The sequence below is a fragment of the Triturus cristatus genome, chromosome 4_1 (assembly GCF_964204655.1).
Source record: "Triturus cristatus chromosome 4_1, aTriCri1.1, whole genome shotgun sequence".
Taxonomy (NCBI): domain Eukaryota; kingdom Metazoa; phylum Chordata; class Amphibia; order Caudata; family Salamandridae; genus Triturus; species Triturus cristatus.
Genome location: NC_140585.1, coordinates 1,311,568,355 through 1,311,574,976, shown reverse-complemented (window position 1 = coordinate 1,311,574,976; position 6,622 = coordinate 1,311,568,355). Strand labels below are relative to the sequence as shown.

The window sequence follows — 6,622 nt, the reverse complement described above, 5'->3', positions numbered from 1 at the left end:
ATGCAGCTCACGCTGTATGCACTCCCTTAGAAATGTGTCTTTAGGACTATTACATCAGTTATATTCCTTGTATGCAGTTATGGCTCAAACTGTTGCTTGTAAATGCACTTTGCATAGTAAAAATATGGTTATCAATAAAGTGAGTTAATGCCCTGTATCTGTCCATAACAATTATCTAACAGATCTACTACAGTTTGGTGCAAGGCAGGATGGATTTGTACTGCAGAATGTTCTTTCTAAGTTTCTTGCTCATACAAAAGATGTTGTATAATCCCACAACTTTCACATATTGTAGCAATGATTACTTGCACCAAACTTTACTAAGATCTTCGAGTCCTGCTTAATCACTGCTCTGAAGGGCAAGTACACTGAATGCAAATCACTCCTAGGAATGCCTTCTGCGTTTAGTCTCTGCAATGAAACATGAACATAGAATGACTTGTTAATGCAGACAACTCTGCCTTAAATTCTTAGGATCCACTCAACACGGCCTCCACACTTGCATGGTATACATCATGGCTTTCCGTAGAACGTATTTACACATGGAGCTGACCAAAGACTCCACAGTACACTGACACTAAACATGCTTACCATGCAAAATAGATCCAGTAGAGCTAATGTGGGATATCAGATGGTAAGGATGGGCAGCATGGGCGTCAAGTCACCATAATGCTACAGGTAGCAGATGTGACATCACATACCATATGACTTCTATGTGGCATCACAGGAAGTGACATCACCTTACCTTTAACCCTGATGAATTGACTGGAAGTTATCATTTGACATTTCGCCTGATGAAGCCACTGCAGCTACATAAAAGGAAGTGGATGTAAAATATTAATATATTTGGAAATACACAGATACCCCAAAAATATGTATTCCTACTTCCAGGAAAACACAAATCTACACAAAATTCTCAAATTATGTTTCTCTTCTTGTTCTTCACCTCAACAGCAGTACACTACAGGTCTATTTTGTTTGGGTCGGACATAGTTCGACTGATTCATTTTTCAGAGTCAAGAAGAGTATGGAAGGGCTCAGGGCAGGACTATCCCAGCAACCAGAAGGAAGTTATTGACTTCAAAGGGAAACCATGATGATGGTGACTCTGAGGCCAATTAAGCTCTGCAGACTGGAGAAAAGTGTGTTGGTTTGGGAGATACTGCTGAGTGTGTGTGCTGGCTCAAATGTTAAACTCCTCTTATGTGATTGTGGTCGTGTGGGGACTGTTGCTTGTAACTGGAGACAGACTTGTGATACCACATTATCACATAATGCACACACTCAACTAAATTTTATGATGATAATTGTGAGAATGACCAGCCCAGTACATGCAGCTATATGATCGTGATTAGTTGTAAATTTGCTCTCACTCTCAGTTAATGGATCGTGTATGAGTCATAAAATGAATGATTGTAGCAGGCTATGCTCTTGCACTGCCTCTGAGTCTTCTTGGTACACTCCTCATGAAGCTTGCCTACTGGTCTTCACCTTGACTCTACAATATCGTTTCTGTTTTACAATCCACAGGCCTTCTCTTCTGCCTGAAAGACGAAAGCTCCATAACACTCCTGCTTACCTTTCCGGACCAGTTCACCCAAGACAGACATATCAAGAAGAATAGAGATGCACTGCTGAATTTCTCAATGCAGTATAATTTTTATTTTAACAGTCATAAGTCTTAGAACTGTGTGGGTTCACTTCACTCCTTCATAATTTGTATTTTTCAAACCTAGATGACAGAACATTTAAATATATAATAACTTGGGTTGGGGGGGGCTGAAGGACTATTTGCAATGCATTTAACTGAACTGTGTAATTTCTTCCTTTCTTTTTGCAACAGATTGATGATGATATGTTGCTTATTGCCCTGATGAATATTGTTGTTGTATAGTGTTTGTCTTTGTCACACCTTTTCCCAAATCCAATTTTCCTATCCATTTAATAAACCCCTAACCCTCTTCCCTCAGGCTGTTGAGCTGTGTAATTTATTGAGGTGTGACATTATTTACACCATAAATGGATTACTCACTTGGTGGGGCGGATGTGGTGATCGTGACACCAACTCACTGTGAGATCTTTTATTAGCTGAGCAATAACACACACCAGCCCCACTTACCCACCCATGCATAAAAGGGATCCATATTTTAGATATAGAACATCATTTGTCAACATCATCATTCAGGCCTTGTCGTGCATAAGTACTTAAACATATCCACTCCTGAGTCTAAGTCAACTTCTCCTGACTGAAGGATTTCGTACCTTTAGTTTTAATGAAATAATAGCTCCCCATTGCTCAGAAAAAGTTTCTATTTCTAGTTTTTGTTGTAATATCAGGCTTGGTGTGTCATGGTGGAAGTAGTCTGGTCTCAGTCTTTGTAAAGATATGATACAAATATAACACACTAGCTCTGTGTTTTTCTTTCAATTTAGTTACCTGTGATAGATAATACTTTTGATTATTTATACAGTTGAAGTTCATCTAGATGGTAGTGGGACCTCATTTGCAATGGCTTCCCTGTCAGTGCACTAGCCAGCTACTACTACTACCACCACCATTAAGAAGGTACCTTAGGAAACCCTGCAATAAGTTTGGGGAATATTGAGAGAGGTAGCAGCCATTGCTTTATCTATTCAGGTAAGAGAACTATAGAGTGAAGCAAACTAGGTTAGTTAGTAAGGAAGTAACTTTTACTGTAGAAAAGTATTTGTTGGTTTAACTAGGATGTTGCATTATAGGCAATATCAGCATACCCCCCCAATTCTCAATATAGTTACAGAGGGATGCCGGACAAGTGTATTACTAACTATAACTAGTATACACTTTGATAAGCGGATTAAAAAAACAGCTGCACAAACAGGCACCAGTGGAAAGCAAAAGTAAACACAAAAAAACGACTTGAGGCATAACGTCTAAGAATAATTGTTCCCTTTACATTTTGACAAATCCCACCCTCTCTAACAATAACAGGCCCATCCCTTTCCTCAAACAAGTAAATATTGCCCCAACCAATGTCCAAAGTCCAAAGAAGATTCCAAATCAAAGTTAAAAATTGCCCTTCCCAATTGTCACGCTCTCCACCCACTACAAAAGTCCCCCCCACCAAAACAAAAAATAAAAAGGGCTGAGAAGAGGGCATGATCAATGCGGGTCCGGAGTTTGTTCTTGCTGTTTCTCATGGCATGCCATCTGATGGAGCAGCACCAGGCATTGGAACTGATGGTCTGGGTGGGAGAGAGGGCAGCAGCGGTGGTATAGGTGGCTGCCAGCTGCCGGCGGCACTGGCCATGTTGTTGCTGGGAAGATGGATGCACTGGTGGCTGGCTGGAGGAACTAGGGCCCGGGGCAGTGGCATATGCCTGCATCTCAGCCTTCTCCTCCAAAGAACCAGCTGATGGTAGTCAACCTGGATGGCCTCCAATCTCTGCTGCTACAGCTGGGCTGCCATCCCCTGCTGTGTAGGTGGTGGTTGTGGACCAGCAGAAGTAACTATATCAAGAAAGAAAAAAAAGAAAAAAGACAAATTGTAAACAATGATCTGGGCAAACACTTGTTTAAAATAATATAATTGAACAGTAACTTTACATTGCTGGTCCCCTAGAGCCATTGGAATTTGATGTGATTAGGAGAGTCACAGGGGTATTGTTTATCCACACATGTCTCACATGACTGGCTGAAAGAAATAGAGGGAGAAAAACACCAGATCAAAAAAACCTGAGTGATTTTTAAAGGATCTCCGGGTAAAAAGCTACCTCTCATCAATGAGTAAGGCATTATGCACTATGCAAAACAAGTATTCTTGTTGTGTTGAATTATTGGAGGCATGCTAGCTAGCGCATCGGGTACATTGCTACTCTCTGCAGTCTGTCGCTGGCGCGGCTGTAATGGACAATTATCTTACTTTAATTCCAAAGGCCCTGCTCGTCTTCAAATGCCTTTCAATTCTACCATGACTCCGAAGAGGCAGATGAGTAATATTGACACTACACCATGCACTTCACATAAAAATGTGGATATCCCGTCTGTCGTAATAAGATGGTGACAAAAACAATGCACTGCAGTACAGGGAAAGGAACAGGATATCAATTTTATTTGGCACATTTTTCACAGAGTATCCCTTTTGCAAAACTCAAAATCAGCCACTGAATCCTACTTTACTCCCTGGGCTCGCCTTCCACTGCAAATTATTTCTGAAAAATACATTTGCTTACCAGTAAGAAAAGGAAGTTTAACTTACTCTATTGCAGGGTAAGTGAGAGGGATGAGGCCAGGTAGGTAGAGGTTTTGCTATAGAATAGTGGGGTGTCACTGATCATCATCATGTGGCTAAGCTTTGGCTTAGTCAGTCACTGTAGTTGCTAAATTTTGAAAGGGAACATTTTGAATAGGCGTAAATCCATTACGGAGGGCATGAAATATATGAAACACTTGGCCAGAAAAATGTGGCACATGCCAACAATGGATTTTTGTATTTTATTGGTACGCTGGGACAGAACTTAGAAAAGAATAAAGGAGTGAAGAACTAGGAGGTGATTTAGTGGGCACTGAAAGGGAAGGGAAATACACTTTGTTTTCAGTTTGCAGTGCACTGAAAACTTTGTAAATACCACATTAACTGAAGCAGATGCACGTTGCACAGCCAAAACTGTAGTGCTGAATTGAACCATGCTGCAGTTTGGTCAACAGTGAAGAAATGACATGGTCAGGGAGGTGAAGAATGATGATGGGTGAGATACATATCTACTTCGCTTAACAAGTGATTTGAGTATACTAGTAATTTGTCAGCAAGCAAGCAATGTGACTTACAACCGCCGGTCCCTTCTGCAGCTAGTACTCCCCCCTCCAACCACCTTCACATCTTGCAGACTGGTGGTGCTGCTGTCACTGGTGGTCTGTGTGGCTGGAAAAGACATTACACATTTTATATGCGAGATACAACCCCCTTATTATTTTCTTGAACAAAATACAACTGTAACACATCATTACAGTTTGGTTATCAGTATTTTCTATTGAAAGTATCAATTTGGGCATTTTGTTGTTTGACAATGTTAAAATCTTTTCGTAATGGAGGGGCAGAACTATGATGACTCTGAGTCATCATAGAGCAATGAAGGGGAGCAATTAATAGGTCAATTAAGGACATATGGTGTTGGTTGGCAAATGCAATAGGAACTCATACTACTTTCATGCCATGCTGCACTGTAATCGAAACTGCCGGAAAAAAATGAATGATAACACAACACAACCACCAGGACCATGGGCACTCTCTCATTTTGCTGTTTGATCATGAGCAAGAAAAAGAAACCCTTCTCAACAAACATGTGTAGAATAGCTTACTTGGGCCTGCAATCTTCACAGTAGAGTACCTAAAATCTGTTCTTACATGACCAGCCACAAGATACATAAGGGGACATGAAAAGCTTACAAACAAAGCAGAAGAAAGCTACAGAATACTAATACAGACAGGAGCAAGTCAGCTATTGAAACATGCAATATAGAAAAAAAGGACAATGCGGGCGGAAGCAGCGTTTATATTGCATGTGGTACAACGCATGCGATTACAATGCTGTAGTTACAACGACGGCATTGTTACAACACTAACCATTACAACGCAAGTCATTTCTATGGCTTCCTGTAGGGGCGCTCTAAACTAGGGAATAGTATAATTTACTATTCCAAAACATTCCCTACTGCTGCGCACGCTGGAGTTGTAATAGTAAATTATACTATTCCTAAATCCAGCGCGCCCCCTACAGCAAGTCATAGAAATGACTTGCGAATTAATGGTATGTATTGTAACAATGGGGTTGCTGTAACAACCGCATTGTAATCGATCGCGTTGTACTGCAAACGATGTAACATCGCATATTCCAATGCAGGGATAACAAGAATTGAACAAACATTAGATAGGAGAGGAGTTGAACAAAATGGAGGTGGGATAAAACAGAATAAACAAGCAAACAGGGTTCTAATAGTGGGGAGAGTTAAAAGTTAGGGAACTAATAATAATAATAATAATAATAATAACAGCACTTACTTCCACCCACCGTGGCACTGGTGATGGTAGCTCCGTCCTAACCCGCCGTTGATGATGCCCTCTTCTTCTTGCCCTTGGGTGCTGATGTAAGAAAGAAAGAAGATAAAATAGGTTAGTGGTACAGTTAACCCCCCCCCGAAAATATTTTGAGAGGCAAAAGCAAATGCAGTGACATCGTAGTTTTCTAAATCAGATCGCCTATAGTAATAGTAATAGTACTAGTATTGAGCTGACCTATTTTTAATTTCCTAAACCAAAGCCCTATTCCTAATTTTCTAAACTACATTTAGAACTACTAATGCATTGATGTTTGCTTCTCAACCCCTTTTGATGGGCCAACTCAGTCTCCCTTTTCAATGCATGGATGCATACTACATATCACTGGGTGATTGGGACTGGATGAACTACTTAAAGGAAGGCACAGAGAACACTAACTCACTGATATTTCCACTACCACGATCTTAGTGACAGCACAGAGTCTGCATAACTTATTAACCCCTTCTGTGCCCCTCCCTTTCCACGCCCTGTGCCGGGCGTTTCATTAGCGGGTGGGGTTCATGACGAGATAGTCTCGTCATGGGCAC

General features: G+C 40.8%; 1 long non-coding RNA gene across 1 annotated transcript; it reads right to left on the bottom strand.

Moving 5' to 3' along the window:
- Positions 1-3,441: 3,441 nt before the first annotated feature.
- Positions 3,442-6,120, bottom strand: LOC146856616 (uncharacterized). The gene is made up of 3 exons (XR_014980972.1): positions 6,039-6,120; positions 4,808-4,901; positions 3,442-3,490 (listed from the first exon to the last, which is right to left on the bottom strand). It is a non-coding gene; the product is annotated as an uncharacterized LOC146856616 (long non-coding RNA).
- Between the last annotated feature and the right edge of the window lie 502 nt (positions 6,121-6,622).